This window comes from Rattus norvegicus, chromosome 4 (assembly GCF_021556685.1).
Source record: "Rattus norvegicus strain SHRSP/BbbUtx chromosome 4, alternate assembly SHRSP_T2T, whole genome shotgun sequence".
NCBI lineage: Eukaryota > Metazoa > Chordata > Mammalia > Rodentia > Muridae > Rattus > Rattus norvegicus.
This window is the reverse complement of record NC_141537.1, coordinates 157,924,673-157,939,823: the sequence shown is the minus strand read 5'-3', so window position 1 is coordinate 157,939,823 and position 15,151 is coordinate 157,924,673. Positions and strand designations below refer to the sequence as shown.

Here is a 15,151-nt window from a genome sequence, read left to right as displayed (position 1 = left end):
TCTCTGTTCTCTTTGTTTCTATTTGGTTGATTTCAGCCCTGAGTTTGATGATTTCCTGCCTTCTACTCCTCCTGGGAGAGTTTGCTTCTTTTTGTTCTAGAGCTCTCAGGTGTGCTGTTAAGTTGCTAGTGTAAGATCTCTCCAGTCTCTTTACCAGTGCACTTAGTGCTATGAATTTTTCTCTTAGCACTGCTTTCATTGTATTCCATAAGTTTGGGTATGTTGTGTCAGGAAGTCTTTAATTTCTTTCTTTATTTCATCCCTGACCAAATTATCATTGAGTAGAGAGTTGTTCAGTTTCCACATGTATGTGGGTTTCTGTTGCTTTTGCTGTTATTGAAGACCAGCTTTAGGCCATGGTGGTCTAATAGGGTGCATGGGATTATTTTAATCTTCTTGTATCAGTTGAGGCTTGTTTTGTGACCAATCACATAGTCAATTTTGGAGAAGGTGTCATGAGGTGCTGAAATGAAGGCGTATTCTTTTGTTTTAGTGTGAAATGTTCTGTAGATATCTGTTAAATCCATTTGGTTCATTACCTCTATTAGTTTCCCTGTGTCTCTGTTTTGTTTCTGTTTCAATGACCTGCCCATTAGTGAGAGTAGGGTGCTGAAGTCTCCCACTATTATTGTGTGGGGCTTAATGTATGTTTTCAGCTTTACTAAAGTTTCTTTTACGAATGCAGGTGCCTTTGCATTTGGGGCATAGATGTTCAGAATTGAGACTTTCTCTAGGCGGATTTTTCCATTTGATGTATATGAAGTGGCTTTCCTCATCATACTTGGTAACTTTTGGTGGCAAGTCTGTTTTCTTTCTTTCTTTCTTTTTTAAAAACATTTATTTATTTTAAGTATACGAGTACACTGTAGCTATCTTCAGACATACCAGAAGAGGGCATTGGATCTCATTACAGATGGTTGTGAGCCACCAAGTAGTTTCTGGGAATTGAACTCAGGACCTCCAGAAGAGCAGCCTGTGCTCTTAACTGTTGAGCCATCTCTCAAGCCCGCAAATCTACTGTATTGGATATTAGGATGGTAACTCCAGTTTGTTTCTTGGGACCATTTCTTGGAAGACCTTTTTCCATCCTTTTACTCTGAGATAGTGTCTGTCTTTGTTATCGAGGTGTGTTTCTTGTATGCAGCAAAATGCTGGATCTTGTTTGTGTATCCAGTCTGTTAGCTTATGCCTTTTTATAGGTGAGTTGAGTTCATTAACATTGTGAGATATTAAAGACAGATGACTGTTGGTTCCTGTTATATTTGCTTTTGTAGGTAGTTTTATGTGCTTGTGGTTTTCTCTTTTTGACTTTGTTATGAAATGCTTAATATTTGTCTTTTCTTTGGTATAGGTAGGTACCTTCCAGTTTTCCTTCTAGGATCCTCTCTAGGGCTGGAATGGTAGATAGGTACTGTTTGGATTTGGTTTTGTCCTGGAATATTTTGGTTTCTCCATCTATGTTGAGTGAGAGTTTTGCTAGGTACAGTACTCTGGGCTGGCATTTGTGTTCTCTTAGTCTGCATGACTTCTGGCTGGGCTCTTCTGGCTTTTATAGTCTCTGTTCAGCAGTCTGGTGTAATTCTGATAGGTTTGCCTTTGTATGTTACTTGGCCCTTTTCCCTTGCAGATTTTAATATTATTTCTTTGTTTTGTGCATTTAGTGTTTTGACTATTATGTGATGAGAGGATTTTCTTTTCTGGTCCCATTTATTTGGTGTTCTGTAGGCTTCTTGTACCATTGTGGCCATCTCTTTCTTTAGGTTGAGGAAGTTTTCTTCTATGATTTTGTTGGAGACATTTTCAGGTCCATTCTTCTCTATTCCAATCATTCTTAAATTTGGCCTTTTCATTGTGTCCTGAATTTCCTGGATGTTTTGGGTTAGGAGTATTTTATGTTATGAATTTTCTTTGACCATTGTGTCAATCGCTTCTACAGTATCTTCTACACCTGAGATTCTCTCTTCTCTCTCTTGTATTCTGTTGGTGATACTTACATCTGTAGTTCTTGACCTCTTTCCTAGGTTTTCCATTTCCTGGTTTGCCTCCATTTGTGTTTTCTTTATTGCTTCTACTTCCATGTTTAGGTCTTGGACCACTTTATGCAATTCTTTCACCTGTCTGATTGTGATTTCCTGAATCTCTTTAAGGGATCTATATGTTTCCTCTTTAAGGAACTTAGCTATGGTCTTTAACTCTTCATGAACCTGCAGAGTTAGTGACAGATGATGAATGTTTAGCCAGATAATTACTCTTAGTGTATTTTAAACATTCTTTGTTGTAAACTTCTTATTCAATTTATGATTTGAATTTATATTTGAACTTCTAGTGAGCTTTTGTAAAAAAAAAAAAGGGGGGGGGCAGGGGATGCTTGGGAAAACCATGTGATCCATTCTCCTAGAAAAGGTACAAAAGACTAGAAATGATTATATTGAGGGGCTTAGAATTGGGAATAAGGCATTGTGGATAAGGGCATTGCAAGAAGCATCTGGTCAAGAGGGAAAAGGCTCTAGTAATTAATCTCTTATTTAATCCCCTGCTGTTTTACAATGAGGTGCTGAACAATGTGACTGCTGTTTCTGGCCTCAAAGGAGCTCAGGCAGGTGAGCTACAGTAGTAAAGTGACTTAGACTTAAGACAGGTAAACGTCTTATTATTAAAGAGCAACCCTAAGTATCTCACAAAATCAAGTCTTGCCACCATGCCAATGTTCTTCTCCTCTCCACTGCCTCAAGAGAAACCAAGAAAGACGAGGTGTCCGGCTGGCCCCGGACAGTTTGATTTCTTCAGCTTGAAAGAGTATAGTAATAAACCCTACTGTTGCTCTCTGGCCCACTCTCTGCACGTGTGTGTGTGTGTGTGTGTGTGTGTGTGTGTGTGTGTGTGTGTGCGCGCGTGTGTGTGTCCATCCTGATCCCCCTAAGTCTATGTTAATAACAGAGACTCCCAGCTCCTTCTCTACATGGAGACCCAGGAAGGTGAACATCTGCCTGTGCACGGCAAGGCTAAGGGGAGTGTGGTATTTGCCTTCTGGTAGAGATGCTGTTAGGCCCACCCACCCTGAGCAGCCTGGACATAAAACTGTATGATTTGTTCCTTCACTCTCAGAGGAGAGAAGCAACAGATTGACATGACTTGAGCAATCATCCTTCCTTCCCCAGGCTGGAGGTCCAACTTAGCCACAAGCACACGATTACCCTTCTCTGTCTGTTACTTATGTCTGTAGCACAGACCTTCAAGCCCAGCTGGCACATGGCTAGTGCCAACTGTAACACACAAAGTGCCCTTTGTGCTGGGCAGAATGATGCTCCCCCTTTAAAGAGATCCACATACAAACACACAGGACCTGGCGATGTGTTGTGTCACACGACACAGGAGAATGGCAGTTGCAGATGGAATTGTTGCTGTCTGTCAGATGTTTCTGGATTACCCAGATGGACCAGTGAGTCACAGGAATGCTAAAAGTGGAAGAAGCAGGCAAAGAGATGCCTTAAAAATGGAGAAGTGAAAGTCAAGCAGAGCAAGGCTCTCTGAGAGTTGACGGACTCTATCTGAGAGCCTGGGTGAGGGGTTCTACACGAGAGCCTCCGTTTTGCAGGGAAGGAGCGCTGCAGACTCCTTAATTTTGTTCTGATGAGATCCACGTCAGCCTCTGTCTTAGAACTTCCAGATCACCAGTTTGTCTTGTTCTAGGGTGGGAAGTTCCTGGTAGCTTGTTACAATGCAAAGTGACATGCACACAGCCCACATCTCTTGCTTCTTTCCCTTAGCGTGGTGTCACCAGCACACAGGAGGTTTTCTATATCAAGGGCACTGAACAATGAAGTGTTAGAGGGTAGCTTTCGTGGAGATTTTTTCTCTCTAGTGGATTTCCTCCCCCCCCCCATTAATTAATTTATTTATTCACTTTACATCTCGGTTGCAGCCTCCCCTTTTTCTCTCCCCCCACCCACACTGCCCCTCCGTCCATCCCCCTCCTTCTCCTCTGAGAAGGGGGAGCCCCACCTCTAGAGATAAGAACAAATTGTAATTCTTTCTACCACAACTGGCTGACCTTCAGAATCCCTCCTCAGTTTTTGTTTTTGTTTTTTTTTTTTTTTTTTGTTTTGTTTTTTGGTTCTTTTTTCCGGAGCTGGGGACTGAACCCAGGGCCTTGCGCTTCCTAGGCAAGTGCTCTACCACTGAGCTAAATCCCCAACCCCCTTGTTTTTGTTTTTTGATACAGGATTTCTTTGTATATCCCTGGGTGTCCTGGACTCACCTTGTAGACCAGGCTGGCCTCTAACTCACATGAGTGCTGCAATTAAAGGTATGTGCCACCACACGCGGCTAATCCGTTCTGAATTTATCAGCCTAGCCAATCATACGTTGTCACTGTCCTAAACCACAGGTCCACACTTTTCCCCTCAGCCTCCCTCCACCTTTCCCAGTGGCCTCTCATTTTATAACCTATAAAAAGAGCCCATCTGGCCAGGTTGTGGTGATAATGCACACCTTTAATTCCAGCGCTGGGCAGGGATGGGCAGAGAAACCCTGTCATGAAAAACAAACAGAGAAATAATAAAAAGAGCACGTCTGGCACTTGGCCTTTTCTGACTTAATTGTAGACAAGCGGCCTCGAGTGGCCGGTGTTCTCCGATCCGTGGAGCTAACCGCTGCCAGGCAAGCTGCCACGGCCCGGCCCAAGCCCCACTCGAGTGAAGATGGTGGACCAGAACAGCGCCATTGCAGCGAGCGTGTGGTACCCTCTTCATCGGGTGCTGCATCTACTTCGACCACAAAAGGCAGAGTGACCCCAAACTTCAAGAACAGGCTTCGAGAACAAAGAAACAGAAACTTGCTAAGGAGAGGGCTAGGGTTTCCAAGTTACCTGGTTTAAACGATATTGAAGCTATTCAGAAATTCTTCCTTGAAGAGACACAGCTTGGTGAAGCGTTATTAGCACAAGGTGACTATGAGAAGGGTGTGGGCCACCTGACAAATGCAATGGCTGTATGTGGACAGACTCAGCAGCTGCTGCAAGCGTTACAATCCATTCTTCCACCACCAGTGTTCCAGATGCTTCTGACCAAGCTTTCAACCATTAGTCAGAGAATCGTCAGTGCTCAGAGCTTGGCTGAAGATGATGCGGGATGAGTCAGATATCGACACGATGAAATCTCAGAAAAATAATTTAACAGTTAGCTTGGAAGGTGATCTGCCCTGGGGGAATAAGGGCAATTAATTGTGCTTGTCATGAACTGTCCCACACTGACATGTGCCAAAGTGAATGTGAACTTTGGTAGATCCATTGTCTGCTCTATTTGTTTTCCCAGTGAGAAGTATTTTGATAGAGCTTTTCATTTTATAAATACACTGAGTTAACCAAAAGATCATGGATTTTATTTGTTCTTAAGACATGCAATTCAGGGTCTGGAGAGATGGCTCAGTAGTTAAGAGCACTGACTGCTCCTCCAGAGGTCCTGAGTTCAAATCCTAGTAACCACATGGTGGCTCACAGTCATCTGAGATCTGATGCCCTCTTCTGGTGTGTCTGAAGACAGCTATAGCATACTTATATATAATAAATAAGTCTTTAAAAAAGAAACCTGGAGGAAAAGACTTACGAAGCAGTTGGGTCCTTGGCGGAAGGGATTTGGCCCTGAGCACCTGTGGATGTGACCTGGTTCATATTGCTAGGGATTAAACCTGTGATCCTGACACCAGACACTCTGCCCAGGACTCAGAAGAGCTCCACCATAACTCCAATCCAGGGGATCTAATGCCCTCTTCTGACCGTAGGTACCAGGCACACTTGTGGTGCACATACATGCATGCATGCATATATACAATACATACATATATACATACATGTATCAAAACATTCATTCACATAACGTAAATATTTTGAAAGTTAATGAAAACTAATCTCTGAGCCAGCCCAAGTCCTTAAACTTCCCTTTATTTCATTTATTTATTTTTTCTTTTTTTTTTCCGGAGCTGGGGACCGAACCCAGCGCTCTACCACTGACCTAAATCCCCAACCCCTAAACTTCCCTTTAAAAGATCAGTGGGACTTGGTAACTATAAACTCAGATGTAATAAAGCCCTGTTCTGGCTTCTCCCGATTCTTCCTACAGAAATCATAATCTGAAAGCAGGGCATGTGAACTCCCAGCACAATGGAGTCATCCTCCTGCCCACACCAAAGAACCCCACAGTGCTATCTTCTCTCTCCCGCCAGTCCCACCTCTCATTCACTCCTTACTTATTTGTAAGATTTATTTTATTTATATGAGATATTGTACTTGTCTTCACACACACACCAGAAGAGGGCATCAGTGGTTGCTGGGATTTGAACTCAGGACCTCTGGAAGAGTAGTCAGTGCTCCTAACCACTGAGCCATTTCTCCAGCCCATAAGCAGGGGTTCTGACATGCTTTTGCCAGGTTAACTACAGGCAGCAAATCGGTCATCTTGGTCACTGAGACTCCCCTTACGTTTTGGAGGATGCGGACTGTTTGTGTCATATTTCTGCTCTCGTTCAGAGAAAGACAACAGATGTTTGTATTCACGAGTGCTTCCAGAATGGTTTGGCTGGATAGTTTATAAATGCTTTTCTCTTTGGAGCAAGTCACTAACTGGTTATAGTCAACAGTTTGAAACAGCAGGTGCCTAGTTCAGTTTTGTTTTTATTTTCTTCTGACTGGCCACAGCCTGACTGAACTTTCTGAAGGAGACCTTGGCTTCAGAAAGTTTCTGGCTTTGCCTGGTTCTTTGTGACTTCCTAACCCCTCTCAGTCAGGGCCTCCAGGCAACAACCCAAACCTTAGGGCATCACCCAGACAGGACCGCAGCTGGGGAAGAGGCTGAATTCTCTCAAAGGCTTTCTGCTTGCTAAAGGCACCGCCTTCCCCAGAGCTTAGGAATATTACAAACACATTTGTCACTCAAAGTTTTTATTCTTAATTGGAGGCAGGTGGAGAGCCACAGGGCACAAACTTTTGAAGGACTATAATTTTCATTTGCTGTTGAAAAGGAGAGAAGGTTGAGAGTGAGATAATAAAGCAATTAAAAGTTCTCTCAGTTAACAGTGAAGAGGCGGGCCCTGAAGGCAGCTTGCACCAGTTTGCAGCAACAGGGAAACTCCTCCGGGAGCCCAGCCCAAGGCGCAGGGCTGAAGTCTGAGTTTCGGCTCAGCAGCTGACGTCACGATGTCAAGTTCCACGTCTGCTTGTCAGAAACTCTTCTCCTTGCCCAGGGGACTTTGTAGGTGACTCTCAGCCTTTCCGTGCCTCATGGATGAGCAGGCCCCGCTTTGGGGGCCTCATGGACGTGCAGGTCCTGCTTTGGGGGGCCTCATGGACGTGCAGGTCCTGCTTTGGGGGCCTCATGGATGTGCAGGCCCCGCTTTGGGGCCACACTCCATACTGTATCCCTCCACACCACTGCAGGAGCCTTTAAGTCAGAGCCTAGTGGTTGCCTGCTGTGACCCTTCCAAGCCTGTACAAATCTACAGTTCTCAGAAATCACCTGGGGCGGGGCGGGGGGGGGGGAACCTGAACTGATTAAAAGGGGATTATAAATTATGCTAAAGAGCTTAAACTTTTTCTCAGAACAATGTAGAAATGCCAACATAGCTTTTGCCATGGAAAACGGTGAGAGCACTAAGACTAGGAAGAGGGGCAGCTATGGAGAGTTAAGGGGCACATAAGGAGTGGCTGATAACAGCCACAGCCACACAGATGTTAGACCAGAGACACATTCATCCTCACATGGCGAAGGCACAGCTTGACAGGTGTTTATTTCTACCGAGGAGATGTGATCTGTACGTTTCCCAGTGGGGCTTAAACATGCTGGTTACTCAGAGGTGTAAACTCTGAACATAGTTCAAAGCCACATGGGCTGAGAAGGATGCTTAAAGCCGCGTGCTACGACTGCATATCAGTGCACCAGGGACCACTCAAGAGATGGCTCAGTGGTTAAGAGCAGCAGCCCAGGTTTGGTTTGCAGCACCCACATGGGGTTCACAACAGTATGCAATGCTAGCTCAGGGGATCCAGTCCCCTCTACTGGCCTCCTCAGGCACCAGGTTCACGCACGGCACATATGCACATACACAAACACTCATATACACAAGAACACAAATCACAGGGCTGGGGAGATGGAGAGTGGTTGGGAGCACCGGCTACTCTTCCAGAGGACCTGGGTTCAATTCCCAGCAACCACATGGCGGCTCACTGCTGTCTGCAACTCCAGGATCCAACACCTCACATAGACGTACATGCTGGCAAAAATAAATATTTTTAAAAATAAAAGTTTAAATTAAATTTCAGTTAAAGCACTCTGCCTATACATGATTTTTTAAAAGGATTTATTTATTTATTTTATGTATATGAGCATACTGTAGCTGTCTTCAGACACACCAGAAGAGGGCATCAGATCCCATTAGAGACAGTTGTGAGCCACCATGTGGTGGCTGCAAATTGAACTCAGGACCTCTGGAAGAGCAGTCAGTGCTCTTGACTACTGAGCCATCTCTCCAGCCCCATAATTTTTAATTCTATAAAAAATAATAATAAATGTTTTAAGAACTATCCACACCATCACCCACTTGCATATACCAATTGCTGTTTCTTTTCTGATGACCCTCTGCCACTCATGACGGTAGGGTACCGCCTCAGCCCCAAACAGCTGAGGCTCCATTAACAGTTAGGTCTTTGAGCTGGCTGTGCTGGCACATGATTTTGATCCCAGCACTCAGGAGGCAGATAGACCAGCCTGGTCTATAGATTGAGTTCCAGGACAACCAGAACTACACAGAGAAACCCCATCTCAGGAAACCGAACCAAACCAAACCAAACCAACCAACAAACAAAAACAATAAGATCTTTAGCTAATGTAAAAACTTCAGATGTCCCATGGAAGATTTGCTCCTCGAATTTTAATATGTTTTTTAAAGATTTATTTATTGTATTTATATGAGCACCCTGTAACTGTCTTCAGACACACCAGAAGAGGGCATCAGATCCCATTACAGATGGTTGTGAGCCACCACGTGGTCGCTGGGAATTAAACCCAGGACCTCAGAGCCATCTCTGCAGCCCAAATTTTAATAATTTCTACACTTGATTTGCTAAACCTAAGCTGGAAGTCAGTCCAAGCACCAGCCTATGTTGTCTTTTCTGCTTCTTTCCTTCCCTTTAGAATATACATGCATGTTGGAGTTGTGACTCGCGGACTGCTTGTCTAACTACATGAAGCCCTGGGGATCCCAGTGCTACTTAAAGGTGGCATGGATGGTACAGCACTGTAACTGAAGCATTGGGGGTTGGGGACACAGGGGACACAAATTCAATATCAATCTTGGCTACATAAAATGTTGAAGGCCAGCGTGGACTATGTGAAACTATTTAAACACATATCACGCGTGCACGCACACACACACACACACACACACACACACACACACACACACACACCCCATAAGGCCTCAACACTACATAAAGAACTATAGGCAACTAAGGAGTTCTGAGATCTAGAGAGACAATTCTCTCCAGGGAAGAGCCCACCAACTAGACATCCAATACCAAAAGATCATCCCTAAAAACATATATATAGGTAGCATATGGACTGAGCAGATTATATTTAGGAATGTATATGTGGAGAGTTCTTGGGCCCACTTCCAGGAATTTGGCAAGAATATTTACATTGGGTTAGGATGAAGGAATAGGCTCAGATAAGAATTTGACATTGGGGGGTTGGGGATTTAGCTCAGTGGTAGAGCACTTGCCTAGGAAGCGCAAGGCCCTGGGTTCGGTCCCCAGCTCCGAAAAAAAGAACAAAAAAAAAAAAAAAAAAAAAGAATTTGACATTGGGCTAGGACAAGGCTCACAATGAATCCAGCTGAGGATTGTATTATGTTCCTTGTATCTTGGTCATCCTGATAAACCCCTAGACACAGGGACCATGGGACTTTGTTTATTGTCTTGTTTGTTCCTTGACTATTTTGTCTTTGACCTAGAACTGACCCTATTCTTTACACGGACCTAGAATGGTAAAAAAGCAGACTGGAAAAAAAAATAAACCCACTTCAGCTTCAGAACTGGTTGGAGTTATGTTATTGCGTTGTCCACTTGTTTTTTCTTTTTTTCAACCCTCACTCCCTCCCTCGAGACCCTGTTGACTGAGATGGCTTGGTCATATATATTATATTAATCATATATAATAAAAAAAAGGGGGCCACAAATTTGAAGGAGCTCAAGGATAAGTGTACATGAGGGTTTGGAGGAATTAAAGGGAAGGGAGAAATGTTATAATTATATTATAGACTCATTATATACATGCATATAAATGTCACTCACACACACGCGCGCACACACACACATGAAGAGAAGGCCAGCAAGATTATTCAGTCAGTAAATGTGTTTACAGCTAAGCCTGAAGACCTGAGTTCAATCCCCAGGATTTACACAGTGGGAAGCACCAACCTCAGAGCTCCACACAGATGTGATATGAGTGCGAACAAACACACACACACACACACATACACACACACACGCACACACATACACACAAATAAACATAATACAAATAAAATATATGCAAGCTGAATCCTTGTGTTTAAAGCTCCGAGAACATATTATTTTCCCGTTTTCTTTTTTTCTTAATTCAGTCACCTTCTCGACCTACACATTTGTTGATATCTTGAAAAGTATTTATGTTTTTATGTGTATGTGTGTGCACTTGCATGAGTGCACACTATATGTGTGCTGGAATGTCTGGAGGTCGGAAGAGGGCATTAGATCCTCTGGGACTGGAGATGCAGATGGTTGTGAGCCACGTGTGGATGCTGGGAACCAAGTCATCCTGTGCAAGAGCAGCCATCAATGCTCTTAGTCACTGAGCCATCTCCCCAGCCCGCCTCCCCCTTTCGGATGGAGTCTCTGGTAGCTCAGGCTTCAAACTTGCTGTGTAGTGGAACTTCAGATTCTCCTGCCTCCACCTCCTGAGTGTTAGGGTTACAAGCATGGGCCACCACACCCAGCTGTTATTGACAATCTTAATAGGACATTTACTCGCTGGGCTAGACAGGTGTGGGAAGTGTTAGCACTTGCTGCTGCTCCTGCAGAGGACCTGAGTTCAGTTCCCAGAATGCAGGAGATCTGACACTTTAGGCCTCCAAAGTACATACACACCCGCTTGCATGTATAAGTGCTCATAATTAAAAAATTTTTTTTGAAAGACGGACAATGCTATTTTCTTTTAAAAATTACACTTAGGACATCCAAAGCTATACAGAGAAACCAGATAAATAAATAAATAAATAAATAAATAAATAAATAAATAAATAGATTGCACTTAGATTTTCTTCATCTGGAGAGACAGGCAGATAGGCAGACAGAGATAGAGACAGAGAGACAGAGAGAATAGACTGGGCCTGAGTTGAACTCAGGACAATCCTCCTGCCTCTCCCTCTCGACTGTTTAGGTCTCACAGGCACGTACCACTGCCACATGCAGCTGCTCTAATGTGCGTTATACCACACGTAGTTACTGTTCAGTTATACGTCTATTAGGAAAAGAGTGGTCCTTAAAACTAAATCGTAGTGAGTTATGAAAACAGCAGGTAGTGAAGACCTCAGATTCCTCACCTTAAAAATCTCTGGACCTTACTCCACTTTCTCCTTTAAGAAATAATTACTTGGAACTGGAGAGATGGCTAAGCAGTTAAGAGTGTTGGTCCTTGTGGTGGTTTGAATAGGCTTGGCCTATGGGGAAGGGCTACAATTAGGAGGTGTGGCCTTGTTGGAATAGGTGTGGCCTTTTTGGAGGAAGTGAATCACTGTCAGGGTGGACTTTGAGGGCTCCTGGTGCTCAAGCTCCATCCCCCGCAGAACAGAGTCCTCGCCTCTTCAGATCAAGATGTGGAACTCTCAACTCCCCCTCCAGCACCATGTCTCCATTGCCGTGCTTCTGGAAACGATAATGGACTGAACTTCTGAAAATGTGAGATAGGGGGCTGGAGAGATGGCTCAGCGGTTAAGAGCACTGACTGCCCTTCCAGAGGTCCTGAGTTCAATTCCCAGCAACCACATGGTGGCTCACAACCATCTGTAATGGGATCTGATGCCCTCTTCAGGTGTGTCTGAAGATAGTGACAGTGTACTCATATATAATAAATAAATCTTAAAAAAAAAGAAACTAGCTTTTTTGGGATATCGGCTGAGGAGGAAGCAGGCACTCCGACTTGCCACTGACTACACAGTACCTGGAAAGTGTAGAAGTCTTGAAGTCACTCCGATACTTAGTTCCTTTACAGTCTAAAAACAACCTGAGACAAAAACTGGCCCCACTGGTGTATGTTCAGTCGGACTGTGATCCACCATCAGACAGGGACAGCTATGTTCGGGAGCTGATGGCTTACATTGAAGTTGATTCCTACGGCGAGTGTTTACAAAACAAACATCTCCCTCAGCAGCTGAAAAACCCTGCCTCTATGGATGCTGATGCCTTCTACAGGGTCCTTGCCCAGTATAAGTTCATCCTTGCTTTTGAGAATGCAGTCTGTGATGATTACATCACCGAGAAGTTCTGGAGACCACTGAAACTGGGAGTCGTGCCGGTGTATTACGGATCTCCCACCATCGCAGACTGGCTTCCCAGTAACAGAAGTGCCATTCTTGTGTCGGAATTTTCTCACCCCAGAGAACTGGCAAGCTTCATCAGGCGACTGGATTATGACGACGGATTGTATGAGACCTATGTGGAGTGGAAGCTAAAGGGCGAGATCTCTAACCAGCGACTTCTGACAGCTCTGCGGGAACGGGAGTGGGGCGTGCAGGACATCAACCAGGACAACTACATTGACACATTCGAGTGTATGGTGTGCCGCAGGGTATGGGCCAACAGGAGGCTACAGGAGCAGGGCTTACCACCCAAACAATGGAAGGCAGACGTTAGCCACCTGCATTGCCCAGAGCCTACGCTGTTCGCCTTTTCATCTCCAGCTTCTCCGGCCCTACGTGGGAGATCATTGCGAGAGCTGTGGCTACCCAGCTTTCAACAGTCTAAGAAGGAAGCCCAGGCACTGAGGTGGCTGGTGGATAGGAATCAAAACTTTTCATCGGAAGAGTTTTGGGCTCTAGTATTTAAGGACTCATTTTAAAAGGTACTAGACTGACAGAGTAAGCTTAATTCTCTTGGTGGCCTTAATATTTGAAGATGAAAGATGATGGCTATTCCACCGAGCCTCCTTTAGGATAGGGAGTAATTGTAGCAGGTCTCACAAAGAGCCCTGGCAAGTAGTAGCTGTGAATTACTCCTAGCAGTTGCCTCTGTATTTTTAGACTTTTAAAAATGGACATTGGGTGCCTTCAGGTTATGCATTTGGACCCAGGGACTGGCTGTCTTCTGTGGAAACCAACCTAACGTCCTGAGCTTTCCTTGCTGCACAGTTCGTTGTGAGTGCGTGATATGCACCTCCCTGTCAGCAGCTCACTGGTCCTTGGCCAGCCCAGTTTCTTGAGGCTGGGAATGAATGAACCATATCAGAACTTGGCAGTGAGAGTCTCCATCTGTTCTCAGGGAAGTGAGTGAGTAAGAAAAGCTCTATCGGGCTCCTCTGCTCCCCCAGTCCATGTTCCCATTTTCCTTCCTTTCCTCACCTGCAAGCCACCTCGCTAGCCTCCCCTGTATTCGCCTCACCTGTGCCCTCCTCGCATTTCCCTCTGAAGGGGAATTTTCTAGAAAGCTGTAACTTCTCCTGGCTTCTCCACCAGTGAGATGTCAATGATAGTTTCTGATCCAACAGAGGCAGGAGAGGAAAAATAGTCAGCTTCGTGGCAAACAGCCATTTGTTTTGATCAAGTTGTGGGATGCCAGTGCCCTGGGCTCTCCTCTGGTTTGAAGCTGATTGCCCGTAGAATGATGGATACAGCCTGTCAGTGGGGGCAGGCAGGCTGCCGAGGAGCGTTTCCTAGTTTCCAAGGCTGACACCGGCAAAGGTTCAGCTGGGTTATCTGGTTCCCTGCTGGAGCTCTCTGAAAACAAGGAACCACACTGACTTTCATTCCAGTAGATGGTAGGAAGACTTCTGGCCCACAGCAAAGCCTTTTGGTAACTGGTGTGTTGGCCTTTGTGTTTATGTGGGAAGGCAAGCCATTGATCTCTCCAGCTGTGGCAGCCAGTCTGCGAGATGAGGATTGAAAGCGACCCATTTTTGATGAGCGGTCGGGTCACCTTGCTGGTGGCAGAACCTGCCTGTGGAGAGTTTCTCCTCATCTCACATCTGTCACGGACTAAACATGGGCGTAGACAAATCTCTTAACCTCCCTGGACCTTGAATTTGTATCTTAGGAAGAAGTGGCCTTTGAAGTTGTGACTTTTTAAATTACTCATCCGAGTTTAAGACGGTTAATTTCACAGGTGCTTTTTACTCAAGTGGGAATAAACTGGCATAGATGTGTGTTTCTCAAAAGAAATATAGTCTTTGGAGGAAGGGTCGTATGCATTTTACATAATATTGGAAATGAAGGGGATTCTCTATTATTTTATCTAATAACATCAACACAGTAAGTGTTTGAAAAGGGGTTGTTGGTGTAAAGTCAGGCCTTAAACTGTATGCTTAATGAAGTGGAATTCTATCTGAATCCTCAGAAATGGTCTGCAAAAGGATTTATATCTTTGACACAATAAAACAGTAGCTTCACTTTGCAAAAAAAAAAAAAAAAAAGAAACTATAAGATGCAAGATAGCACCGACTAAATGTTTCCATTATAAGAGTTGCCTTGGTCACGGTGTCTCTTAATGAAACTCTAAAAGACAGTTGCTCTTTCAGAGGATCTGGGTTCAGTTTGCAGCACCCACCCAATCCCCAACTCCAAAGTCTATGCCTCCAGTCCTAGGGAATCTGACACTGCACACACACAATGCACAGATATCCGTGCAGGCAAAACACCCATAGCCATAAAAATAAACAAACAGAAGCAATTACTTGCATAAAAAGAAGTCAGGCTTGCCATGTAACAGTTGTAGTTTTCCCAGATAAAAACATCAGGGAGTGAATCGTCAAAAATCGTCCAGTTTTATTTCCATTCTGTGTTGGGTCAGTGGTCATCTGGACTGCTGCTGGAATTCAGTCTTTGAGTCCCTCAGAATTACTGACTTATGGTATAC

The 15,151-nt window shown here is 44.5% G+C and overlaps 2 pseudogenes across 1 annotated transcript; both read left to right on the top strand.

Annotated features, from left to right (window-relative positions):
• The first annotated feature begins 4,700 nt into the window (after window positions 1–4,700).
• Window positions 4,701–5,133, top strand: Tomm20-ps1 (translocase of outer mitochondrial membrane 20, pseudogene 1; annotated as a pseudogene).
• A 5,871-nt stretch (window positions 5,134–11,004) lies between these two features.
• LOC148006340 (GDP-fucose protein O-fucosyltransferase 3 pseudogene) lies at window positions 11,005–14,712 on the top strand (annotated as a pseudogene). Its single transcript, XR_015685860.1, has 2 exons — window positions 11,005–11,069; window positions 12,215–14,712. The product of XR_015685860.1 is annotated as a GDP-fucose protein O-fucosyltransferase 3 pseudogene (transcript).
• Window positions 14,713–15,151: the final 439 nt, after the last annotated feature.